Genomic DNA, 13,187 nt, shown 5'->3' with positions numbered 1-13,187 from the left:
ATGAGGTAGATTAACACACTAAGCCAGTGTTTCTTATATTTGTCCTCTTTTCTTTGTGGCAGCCCCTCAAATATTGGAACACTATTGTCCTGTCACCTCTAGTCCTTTGTTTCACTAGACTAGCCATACCTAATTCCTGTAATCATTCTTCCTAAATTATTTATTATATGTTATTAATTATATTACCGTATTTTTCGGACTATAAGATGCACCAGAATATAAGATGCGCCAAGATTTTGAAGAGGTAAATTTAAAAAAAGGCTTTGCCCTCTCCCGCCCCCAGGAGCATGCAGAGAGTTTGGAAGACCTGCAGAGTGCTCCTGGGGGCTGGGGCGGGCAAAAACAACCCCAATTTGTGAAAAACAAACCTGTTTTCACACATTTTTGTCCTCCCCAGCCTCCAGGAGCACTCTGCAGGCCTCCCAAACCCTCTGTGCGTCATTTTTGTGAAAAACAGGGTGCACGGGGTGGGGTTTTGTTTAGCCAAAAATGCTATATTCAGTGTATAAAACGCACCCAGATTTTCACCCTCTTTTGGGGAGGGAAAAGATGCATCTTATACTCTGAAAAAAATACAGTAATTATCTTGCTGCAATCAAGATAATTCATATACACACAATTAATCTTCATGATAATTAATATATATACAATAATCTTCATGAAACTTTTACAATTGGTTATCTAAAATCCCAGCAAAAAACTGGGGTTCATCTGAATATTGACCTGTATTTTTTTTTTATTATCATCATTTATATTTGTCCGCAGTATGTTTTTGCTTTTTCACAAATCCATCATGCATAGTAAAATGACCTTTCACATTTTCACATTTCACATTTCCACCATTAACCATTCTATTATAACCATTCTATTATACATCGTAGATAATTTCTCTGATGTCATATAACAATAGTGCATCATTTTATTAAAAAATTATCTTATAATACAATGTTTTGTATATTATAACCAAAATTCTTACCCGTTTTATCTTGCACTTTTAACTTGGTTTTTTTCCCTGTTTCAAGTCTCAACAAAAGTTTATACGCTTTAGCAATCACATGTTCATTATTTGTGCATAGTTCAGTCTTGAATTGTGTCTTAACATTGTTCAATTCCTATTACTTTTTATCTATATTAAATCTTTCTCTTGACTGTGTCTGAAAACCATTGAAATCTAAATCTCTCTGCAGTCAATTGTTCTCTTGACTTCCTTAAGCTCTCCATATTCCTACATTAAGAAATCATTGAGGTTTTCCCAGCTGATGTGGAGGAGCAGCCTTTTTCTGGGCAGGAAACAATAGAAAATACTGGGCCTGTTTAGTATATTAACAGCTTTCAAGATTAATGAACAGAAGGTAAAGATGTTAACAAAAATATGAAAATGGAAGATCAAACAGAATGGATGAATAAAATTGGTTTTAAGATTGAGAAGAAGATTAAATATCTGGCTATCATTACTATGACAAACAGTAACTGATTGTTATTCCAAAATAATTATGTTACGAATGAATGAAATTTAAAAAAAAGATATGTTAAGATGGGAGAAACCACAATTGCCATTGCTGGGGAGAATTTCTGTGATAAAATGAACGTCCTGCCTAGAATTATTACTTTTGTTTGTTTCAGGCAATAACTCTTTTGACAGCTGATGTACCATTTAAACCAGTGGTAGTCAACCTGGTCCCTACCGCCCACTAGTGGGCGTTCCAGCTTTCATGGTGGGCGATAGGGGTTTGCTGAAACTCTGCTTTATAAATTTTATAAAGTAAAGTTACTTCCCTACTTTATAAATCACCATTACTGTGGAACCGGTGGGCAGTTAGAAAATTTACTTCATACGGAGTTGGTGTGGCGTGCATAGCCATTCTGATTCTATCTGGTTGTTCCGCGATGGCTTGCTCGATCCCGCACAGGATGCTCCAGGCTGGATGTACTTGCAGGGCTTCATTTGCTCTTTTTGTTAGCTTAGTTGGCTTCCAATCCCATCCTCATCGCCAGTGTTAGATCGGGTAAAGGAGGCATACAAAGGCTTCAGTAACAACAGCTCTTTATTGCAAGTCAAGTAAACATCTGGCTGAGGAATGGTCGGGCAGCATCCCCCTTTAAAGGGATCTATCAGACCTCTTAACCAATGGGCTTCAACCTCTGTTCCCGCTGGAACAGAGGACCTTGGTGGAAACCTTTGTCAGTCTGTCAGCAGGGGGGAATATCTAACAGAATGCCAGTCCTTCTTTGCTCCAAGGTACTAGGAGAGGGAGGGGGGCTTCTAGAGCAGCAGTCACCAACTGGTGGTCCATGAGAAAATTTTGGTGGTCCACAGAAAAATCTTTGTATTTTTGCATTTTTTTATATTGCACTAAATCAGGGATCCTCAAACTATGGCCCCTGGGCGGGATATGGCCTGCTGAAGCAATTATTCCTGCTCACTGACGGGATGGGGTCCTTTAGGCACTTAGCTTGGCTGCCTGTTTAGTGGCTCCAGCCCTTCCCTCCCTTCCTAGGAGTCCAGGCACATCAACGAGTGGTGCTCAAAACTGCAGCCAGGCTCCTCTAAAGACAGAGTTTGCAGGGGGCTGATCTAGCGCCCAAGCTGGCTACAAGACAAACATTCATTCTTGGCCGTATTTGACATTCCTAGCTGCAATGGACAGAAAAGCTAGGTTGACCCCAGGCCCCTCTCTCCACTAACAGGTGGCCAAGCTAAGTGCCTGAAGGACCCCATCCCATCACTAAATCATATTAGTGATCCATGGGGTTTAAAGTTATGAATTTAGTGGTCCCTGCAGTCCAAAAGGTTGGTGAGCCCTATTCTAGAGGCTTCCTATTGCAGCTCAGTGCCAGCCCAGCCTGCATCCTGGTCCATTGATATGGAGGTAGAGAATTATGGGAGGAAGACAGGATGGAAGGAGAAGAAGAGGGCCAAGCTTTGGGGAAGAGAGGGTTGGCTGGCTGACTCCTTCCTGAACTTTGCTCCTTTGTTCTGGAGCCTCCTGAGGGCAAGGGAGGGGGCTGTGCAGGCTCTGCAAAGGAAAGGAGTCTGCCTCTGCTCTGAACGGGAGGGAGGAGGGGAGCAACGAGGCTCGGCTTGAAGCAACCATCTCTTGGCCCCAGTCCTGCCTTCTCGAATGAGTCATTTCTCTGCCGATGCCAAACCACGTCTTTTGGGGAGACGAGCTGCTCTGGGGTTTGGCTTGCCGCCTGTGTGATCCCGCACAAGTCTCTGTACAAGGCTTGCCTATTAAAAGGTTTTACAGTGGTGGCAAGCCCTCCCATATCTCTCCCCATTTAATTTTGCACACCGGGAAATTACAGCTTTGCACTCCGTGGCAGCATTTCCACGCTGCAGGTGGCGGGGGATGGCGCTGCCTGCCGACGAGGGAGGCATTAGGCAGGGCCTGGAGACTGTCCTGGCTTCAGCGGGGAGGGGTCTCAAGAGCCGTGCAAACTGGGGGGTGGGGGAGATGAGCAGCACGGAGGAGGGGGAAACAGCAGAGGAGGGTTTGGTTACTGGTGTCTGATCTCCAGGGATGGCTTTTCATTTTCCAAGTCGAGTCAATTTAAATTTTCCTGTTTTACACTCCAGAGATTGTTTTCTGGTGCATCCAGCTTGCCGTGGTACAGCATGCTGTGTGAGCCTCATCTGCCAGTTTATTTTTCAGAATTTGCTAGGTCACAATTGAATAAGGATTTACATTATTTGCCTCATTTCCAATTGACTACGCATCATTGATATATGAAACTGTTTTTCTTTGGTTTGTTATCTTGATGTAGGAGCGGATATTTTTAAAGAGCATCCTTCCACTCTGGGGGAGAATAGGATGATAGGAGATTGGGTGTCACAGCTAATGCTCTCGCAGACAGAAATAACAGCTTGAAGCAATCTTGAGCTATACAGAAAAGAATGAAATTTAACAGGAGACAAATGGGAAGTTCTTCACTCAGGAAACAAAAGGTAAAGGCACAGGTGTAGAATGCAGGATTCCTCACTTAGTCAGAGTAGTTGATTGTGTTCAGGGCTGCTACAATTAACATTCATAAAGCTCCAATAATTCTCTTATTTGCAAGCCAAGCTCTGTTTAAACCAGAATCCAAGGGAGCTGTAGTCATGTACCGTAACTGGGGGCCACCCTTCCCAACTCAGCCAATGGAAGAACAGACAGCCCTAGAGAAGCTTGTTCTGGTCCCAATAAAGCCAGCCCCATAGACTGGCTCACCCCTCTGGCATCCGAGCGCCACAATGGACACATCAGAGTTCTCTGCAGGAATACAGTTGTGCATTCCTTTGCCCAAGAGGGGAATGCAATGAAGGGGTTCAGGCATGTTGCTTTTCATTGCAACTTAAGTGCTTAAGTAGCTATTAAAGGATGAAGCTCAGCCATTGCTAGATTCTAAGAATATGTGGCCACTCTTGGCAATTGAACTTCTGCTGCTAAGTGATGCAGTTGTTAAGTGAGTCACACTTGCATTTTTGACCTTTTTTGCTGTGGTTGTTAAGTGAATTATTCAGTCATTAAGCAAAGCAATCTGGACTTCTCTATTGATTTTGGAAGGGGATAGGTCACAAATGATGATCATAAGACTATGGGAAGTGCAACTGTCATAAATAGCATTAGCAGTAAGATTTATATACCGCTTCACAGAGCTTTTACAGCCCTCTCTAAGTGGTTTGCAGAGTCAGCCTCTTGCCCCCAACAATCTGGGTCCTTGTTTTACTCACCTTGGAAGGACAGAAGACTGAGTCAACCTTGAGCCAGATGAGATTCAAACTGCCAAATTGTAGGCAGCTGGCAGTCAGCAGAAGTAGCCTGCAGTACTGCACTCTAACCACTGCACCACCACAGCTCTGCCTTTTGCTAAGCTGAATTTTGATCACATGACTGTGGGGATGCTGCGACAGTCGTAAGCATAAGGACCAGTCAGAAGTTGCTCTTTTTAGTGCCATTGTTACTTCAGAGGGTTGCTAAATAAATAAACTGGAGCCTGCCTATAGGCCAGGTCCCAGGTTTAGGTTCTGCTTCTCTTTTTCCCACCTTGACATGGTAACAGATCTCTTGCTTCCCATTTGTCCGCTCTGGATATGAAAGGCAGCTGAAGGGCATTCTGCTTCCACCAAGGGATTTCCCACCTTGCACCTGGCAGGAGAGTCCGAGGGCCAGGTAGGAGAGCTGGGAGAAGAAGTGCCTGCATCCTGAGGAGCCTCAGCAGAGCCCAGAGTTCCCTTGGTGGTGATTCTCTGTAGGCCAGAATAATTCATTTCCAGAGAAGGTGTCGATTTTATTGGAATGAGACGTGAGGTGGGGTGGCCTGGCAGTGGTTCCTTCCAAAGCAATTGTCCCAGCAAATTGAAGCCGTGTGTCTTAATAATTGGCAGGGTGATGGTGGCACTTTTTCAGAAGGCTTCCTTTGCCTTGATGTGATTCACAGTAGAAAATGCTCCTGGCAGGATATGCCACAGTTTTGGTCTATTATAATAAATCTACAAGCCCTGGCAACTGGCTTGAAGTGCCAGAGAAGCCCTGGGAGGAGAGCCATGGGCTGACTTGCCCTGCTGAATGGCCCCCTCAGCTTGCCAAGCATGTGGCTTGGCCTCTGTGCTGCACCTGCAGCTGGATTGCAGCTTTGTTCATCTTGACCCGGGCTGGTCTACTGGGCAAAGGACAGGCTCCTTTCTTGGAATGGCCAGGGGTGTTTTCTTCCTCCAAAACTGTCTCAGGCAGGTACAAAGGAGCTAATTTGGAGGAGGGGGAGATTGCCAAACCCTTTTCCTTCTCCTCCAGTCCAAGTTAAAAATGCCTATATTATAAGACATGAAGAGAAAAGGGTGTGGAATCAGTTCAGTTTCCTGAGCACCAGTTTGAGGGTTTATCTTGTTCTCATCTGGATCTGGTCCCTGAAGGCTTTGTAACCTTCGTGATTGGTCACCAGTGTTCAGGATGAAAAACACTCGGGATAATTGAATTCCCAAAAGTAAAACTTTATTGGATACACTGTATTGGTACTGAAGAAACAAAACCTGCTCTGGTTTTCCCAGGCAAATGCTTGCATAGTTAAACTATAGCTTTCTCTTCTCCCCATTCTTGGGTCATCACATTGTCCAATTATGACAATGACAATTATGACAATTATCTTCTTGTTATGGGAACAGTCCATCTTTTTCTCCAGCACCTGCAGTGGTGACCTTGATGGTTTCCACACACTCACGATCTCCGCATACATTCTCAGCATTCCATTTCCCCCTTTCCTCTCCCCAGTTCATTGGCAAGTTGAAAAGCATTAGGGTTTGAAAGAAGCAAAGTGATTCAATCTTAGTCAAGGCCATTGTTCTACATCTGACTCATTTCTAGGGTTTGGCCAGGAGTCCAGCGTATCTTGATAGCTGTACTCTTCTTTCATTGTCTTCATCCCTGAGTCTGGAAAACTCTGTTTCCAGGCTAAGGGAAGGAGGAAGGCAAGGGAGGAAGGCCTGCCTGCTTCTTAATTCATGTCACATCTGCACCGAGTTGGATTCTTAGGAAAGAAAGACCCTCGACTCCAGTTGCGCAAAAGGCATACTTTTGGTTACAGTACAGCAAAGCCAGAATTAAAAGTTTGCATGTGAAGGTTCCCTATTTAACTTTCCCTTTCCCATTCCTCCCCCCTGTTATCTCCCTATTGTCCCATTACATACAAAGGATTTGTTTTGATGATGGTCCCCACTAGATTGGTGGGCCATTGCATTTCCCCTCCCAGGCCTCTGGCCTTGGGATGATGAGCCGATGTCTCGGGATGGCATGATGAGTAGTTTTGGTTTCCCCCCTTCCCATTAGTTCCCTCCTCCTGTAGTTTATGACAGGCTGGCATCTAGCACAACAAGGCTGAAGCTCAGGATGGCAGTTCTGACAATTCTTGGGCATACTACTACATGCACTCAAAAGTGGCTGGCTGGTCTCTGGTCAGTTTGTGAAGACTGTCCAAATTTCTGACCCAATAGCCTCAGGCAACTAGTTGATCAAGGGCAAATATTGGGCCCAAGAGATCATGCAGATCGCAACCAAATTTCATGACACAATGGAAGGCAAGTAGGCAAAATAACTCTCTCTTTCTACATCTGAAGCTATTAGTATTTCTAGGCAGGGAGGACTGAAGTCAAGGAATTAGGACAAAAGGGAAAACAAAATATTAATCTTCAAGGCTACGCACGCGGCAACAGTAGTTTTGAAGTACAGAAGCTCTCTGCTGTTCATTATTTACTTATTCCATTTATATAACTGCCCACTCATGAGTGGCTCTGAGCATCTAGCAGGGTTAGAAATGTCACTGCATAAAAGCAACAATAAAAGGATAAAACACACAGCAGGTCAGGCACGAAACACCATCTGTTTATGGTGGATGTGTCTGTCATCCTTGGGGAACAATCAATTTTTGAACCCAACAGCCTCCTTGGACCCAACAGGGTCAGGGCCAATGGATCTTGAGAAGAGGCTTTTAGGCAGGCACTGTGTCAGAGAGGTTGTGCTTTCTGGGTACCATCAGGTGACTCTATTTAGTTGATAGGACCCAAAGCAAATTAGAACAATTAATCAGTGGAACAGCTTGCCTCCAGAAGTTGTGAATGCTCCAACACTGGAAGTTTTTAAGAAGATGTTGGATAACCATGTGTTTGAAATGCTATAGGGCAGGGGTGTCAAACTCGATTTCATTGAGAGCAGCATCAGGATTGTGTTGGACCTCAGGGGCCATGGTGGGCATGGCCAGGGTGGGCATGGCCAGCTTGATATCACTCATGTCAGAAGTGCCTGTGGTGGCCCGAGTGCTCTGCCAAGCAAAAATGGGCTCCTGAGCTTTGTTTTCAGCCACAACGGCCTCCTGCAGCCCTCTGCCAGTGAAAATGGGTGGCCCCACAGGCCAGAACTAAGCACCCTGCGGGCTGGATCCGGCCCCTAGGCTTTGAGTTTGACAGCCCTGGTATTAGGCAGGAAAGCCTAAGCAGGAGGTTGGACTAGAAGACCTCCAAGGTCCCTTTCAGCTCTGTTATTCTATTCTAAACTCATCAAAGCTGGCAGGAATAGCCAACACCCCAGAAGATGGATTTCGACAGACTGGAATACTGGGTCCTACCTAACAAAATACAATTCAATGTAGAGAAAAGTAAGATTTTACACTTAGGAAAGAAAAAAACATCTGTACAGGGACAGACTGGATGAAACGTGGCCAATGCCAGTAATTATGAAAGGAATCTTGGAGTCCTAGTGGTCCATCATTTAAATATGAGCTAGGTGTGTTCAGCTGCCGCCCAAAAAGCCAATGCAATCCTAGGTTTCATAAACGGGGATAGAATCACTTGAAATATTAGTATCTCTTTACAATGCCTTAGTTAGACCACACCTGGAATACTGCATCCGATTTTGGTTGCCACAATATAAAAAAAATGTTGAGATTTTGGAAAAAGTGCAAAGAAGAGCAACTAAGATGTTTAAAGGTGTGGAGACTAAAATATATGTAGAATGGTTGCAGGAATTGGGTATGTCTAGTCTAGCTAAAACAAGGACTAGGGGAGACATGATAGAAGTCTTTCAATATTTGAGGGGTTGCTACAAAGATGAAGGAGTCAACCAATTTTCCAAAGAACCAAAAGGCAAGACAAGGAACAATATATGGAAACTAATCAAGGAGAGAAGGAACTAAGGATAAATTGCCTAACAGTGAGAACAATTAACCAGTGGAACGGAAGTTGCCTTCAGAAGTTGTGGGTGCTCCATCATTGGAGGCTTTTAAGAAGAGGCTGGACAGAGCCAAGGTGGTGCAGTGGTTAAATACAGCACTGCAGGCTACTTCAGCTGACTGCAGTTCTGCAGTTCGGCTGTTCAAATCTCACCGGCTCAGGGTTGACTCAGCCTTCCATCCTTCCGAGGTGGGTAAAATGAGGACCCGGATTGTTGTTGGGGGCAATATGCTAACTCTGTAAACCGCTTAGAGAGGGCTGAAAGCCCTATGAAGAGGTATATAAGTCTAACTGCTATTGCTATACAAGATTGCTATACAAGCCATTTGTCTGAAAAGATATAAGATCTCCTGCTTGAGTAGGGGGTTGGACTAGAAGACTGTCAAGATCCCTTCCAACTCTGTTATTTTATGTTTTCATCCTGCTGGATCTTGTAGGACAGACAGAGATAAAGTAGCCACATGCTTTTGCAACAAAAGATCTGAAAGCCATGGCTATTTTAGTGCATAAGACAAAGGTGCTGTGTTTGCCCTTGCATGAGTCTTAGAGGCCTCATGAATAATGTATGATTATTAATGTATGCCTATTGATCTCCATCCAGCCTCAGTGCCAAAACAAACCACCTTCTTATGAAGCTGCATCTTCAAGAAGAAACCCAGCTTGGGATTATTAATGTGGATATTTGTTACGCAGGGGCTCCCCACCACCACACACACACTCTGCAGAATGATGGGCATATCATGTATGCGCTTCATTTAATAGCAGCAAACAGCAGAGACTAACTGAGAGTAGATATACTACAAGGAGGCATTTGGTCAACTGGTCGGAAGGCTGAGATGGTTGTGGAGCCCAGCTCAGCTTCCTGACCAACTGCTGGACTGTACATCTCTTTCAATAGCAATAGCATTTAGACTTTTATGCCACTTCACTGTGCTTTTACAGCCCTCTCTAAGCGGTTTACAGAGTCAGCCTCTTCCCCCCAACACTCTGGGTCCTCCTTTCACCCACCTCGGAAGGATGGGAAGGCTGAGTCAACCTTGAGCCGGTGAGATTCGATCTGCTGAACTGCAGTCAGTCGGCAGTCAGCAGAAGTAGCCTGCAGTACTGCACTCTAACCACTGCACCACCATAGCTCTTAATGGGAATAGTGCTGGAAGAGCTGAAAAGCTTCATCCTTTTTTCACTTGTTTGGGAGAAATTAAATGTCAGAATGGAGACATCTTGCCCATGGTGACCTCTTGTTTGCTTTCCCATCCTTTGCTAAAACTCTAAAGCAAGTGAAAATTGTCCCGCCAAAGCGGGCCATTTTGCCATCTAATTTCAGGGATATGGTGGGCTCAGCTGAGCTATGGATCATCTGGGAGCACTTATTGATTTTAGTATTTTAGTATTTTTTAGTATTTTATTAGGATTTATAGGCCGCCCTTTTCCCTGAGGGGACTCAGGGCGGCTTACAATGATTAGGGAGGGGGTGCAATTCAAAATAAACAATATGTGAGCAAAATAAAGTAATAAAAACACAACTTGCATTCAACATTCAACACTCGGGTGGGGCAAATTAGAGGCTTATCCCCAGGCCTGTTGGGATAGCCAGGTCTTGAGGGCTGCGCGGAAGGCCTGGACGGTGGTGAGGGTGCGTATCTCAACGGGGAGATCGTTCCACAGGGTCGGAGCTGCAACAGAAAAGGCTCTCCTCCGTGTAGTCGCCAGTCGACATTGACTGGCGGATGGGATTCGGAGGAGGCCCAGTCTGTGCGATCTTATCGGTCGGAGGGAGGTAATCGGCAGAAGGCGGTCTCTCAAGTACTCAGATCCACTACCATGAAGAGCTTTAAAGATGGTCAACAGCACCCTGAAGCGCACCCGGAGATCAACAGGTAGCAAGTGCAGCTCGCGGAGGATGGGTGTTATGTGGGCGAACCGCGGTGCGCCCACTATCACTCGTGCGGCCGCATTCTGAACTAACTGCAGTCGCCGGATGCACTTCAAGGGCAGCCCCATGTAGAGCACATTGCAGTATTCCAGCCTAGAGATCACAAGGGCTCGAGTGACTGTTGTGAGAGCCTCCCGATTCAGGTAGGGTCGTAACTGGCGGACCAGGCGAACCTGGGCAAATGCCCCCCTGGTCACAGCCGACAGATGATGGTCGAGAGTCAGCTGTGAATCCAGGAGGACTCCTAAGTTACGAACCCTATCTGAGGGGTATAAAATTTGACCCCCCAGCCTGATAGATGGAACATTAGCCAAATTGTTGGGAGGGAAACACAACAGCCACTCGGTCTTGTCCGGGTTGAGTACCAGTTTGTTAGCGCTCATCCAGTTCTTAACGGCCTCAAGACCCTGGTTCATCACGTCCACCGCTTCATTGAGTTGGCACGGGGCGGACAGATACAATTGCGTATCGTCCGCATATTGATGGTATTTTATCCCGTGCCTCCGAATGATCTCGCCCAGCGGTTTCATGTATATGTTAAATAGTAGGGGGGATAAGACCGAACCCTGCGGCACCCCATATTTTAGGGGCCTCAGGGACGATCTCTGCCCCCAACCAACACCGACTGCGACCTGTCCGAGAGGTAGGAGGAGAACCACTGCAAAACAGTGCCTCCCACCCCCACCTCCCGCAGTCGTCGCAGAAGGATACCATGGTCGATGGTATCGAAAGCCGCCGAGAGGTCAAGGAGAACCAGGATGGACGCATGGCCTCCATCTCTGGCCCTCCAGAGAGCATCGGTCAATGCGACCAAAGCGGTTTCTGTGCTGTAACCGGGTCTGAAGCCGGACTGGAAGGGGTCAAGATAGCTAGCTTCCTCCAAGGCCCGTTGAAGCTGGAAGGCCACCACCTTCTCAACAACCTTCCCAACAAAGGGAAGGTTGGAGACAGGACGGTAGTTATTTAAAATGGCTGGATCCAAGGATGGTTTCTTCAGGAGGGGTCTCACCACCGCCGTTTTAAGTGTGGCGGGGAAGTGCCCCTCCCGAAGAGAGGCGGTTACGACCGCCTGGATCCAGCCACGTGTCACCTCACTGCTGTTGGCAACCAGCCAGGAGGGACACGGGTCCAGAATACAGGTGGAGGCACTCACAGCTCGAATGGTCTTGTCCACATCCCCAGAGGCAACATCCTGAAACTCAACCCAGAGATGGTTTGCCAAGTGATCCTCTTGTGTCCCGGCTGGATCTGCAGCGGTGGAGTCCAAGTCCGACCGAAACCGAGCAACTTTGTCCGCTAAGAATTGGGCATAATCCTCAGTTCTACCCTGCAAGGGTTCCCCCGTATCCCTCCTATTTAGGAGGGAACGGGTTATCCTAAACAGGGCGGCTGGGCGGGACTCAGCGGACGCAACCAAGGTGGCAATATGAGATCTTTTTGCTGCCCTAAGTGCCCTGATGTACTCCTTGGTGCAAGTTGTTAGGAGTGCTCGCTTCTTCTCCCGGAGCTCCTCGGTAAACCAAGGAGGTCTCTGGGATCCGCTGACCCGGAGGGGCCGTAGTGGCGCAATCCGGTCAAGAGGCTCCGATGCCGCCGAGTACCAGGCAGCAGCCAGAGTCTCCGCCGAACTGTGGGCGAGAGTATCAGGAATAACCCCAAGCTCCGTCTGGAACCTCAAAGGGTCCATCAGTCGCCTGGGGCGGAACCACCTGGTCGGTTCCTCCTCCCTACGGTGGGGGTTTGGCCTCCGGAAGTCAAGCCTCAGTAGGCAGTGGTCTGACCACGACAGGGGTATGGTCTCATTACCCCTCAGACCAAGATCACACATCCACTGCTCCGAGAGAAATACGAGGTCGAGCATGTGACCCGCTGAGTGGGTTGGGCCCCGAATTACCTGGGTCAAGCCCATGGCTGTCATGGAAGCCATGAACTCCTGCGCCCCATCAGAGTGTTCACCGAGCGATGGCAAATTGAAGTCCCCCAGAACCATGAGCTTGGGGAACTCAATTGCCAGCTCGGCTACTGACTCGAGGAGCGAGGGGAGGGCTGCTGCAACGCAGTTGGGAGGCAGGTACGTTAGCAGCAGACCCACTTGACCCTTGAGGTCCAACTTCACCAGCAGAGTCTCACACCCGACAAGCTCCGGAGCAGGGACCCTACGAGGTACTAGAGACTCCCGGATAACAATAGCCACACCGCCACCCCTTCCCTGGGCTCTCGGCTGATGAAGCACCTGAAATCCTTCTGGGCACATCTCTACAAGGGGGACTCCTCCTTCTGTGCCCAGCCAGGTTTCAGTAATACATACCAGGTCTGCCCTCTCGTCAGAAATTAAGTCCCGGACGAGGGGAGCCTTGTGAACAACAGACCTGGCATTTAGCAACAGCAGCCTGAGACCAGGGTCCTGATTACTCGCGCCATCTGGCCTTGGAGTGGGACTCATAGGGCCGGAAGGAGGGATCTCTGTAATATAGCGAACCCTCCTTCCCCGGTAATGGCCAGCCCTAAAGTCCCCGCCGTATCTGCCTCTCCCTGTAGTGACCATAATGCTCCGAC

General features: G+C 47.2%; 1 protein-coding gene across 1 annotated transcript in view; it reads left to right on the top strand.

Annotated features, from left to right (window-relative positions):
* The window catches only part of PRKCB (protein kinase C beta), a 242,315-nt gene that overhangs the window by 163,273 nt on the left and 65,855 nt on the right, over positions 1–13,187 (top strand).

The sequence above is a fragment of the Thamnophis elegans genome, chromosome 14 (genome assembly GCF_009769535.1).
Source record: "Thamnophis elegans isolate rThaEle1 chromosome 14, rThaEle1.pri, whole genome shotgun sequence".
NCBI classification, from domain to species: Eukaryota; Metazoa; Chordata; class Lepidosauria; order Squamata; family Colubridae; genus Thamnophis; species Thamnophis elegans.
This window is presented reverse-complemented; position numbering and strand designations above follow the sequence as displayed.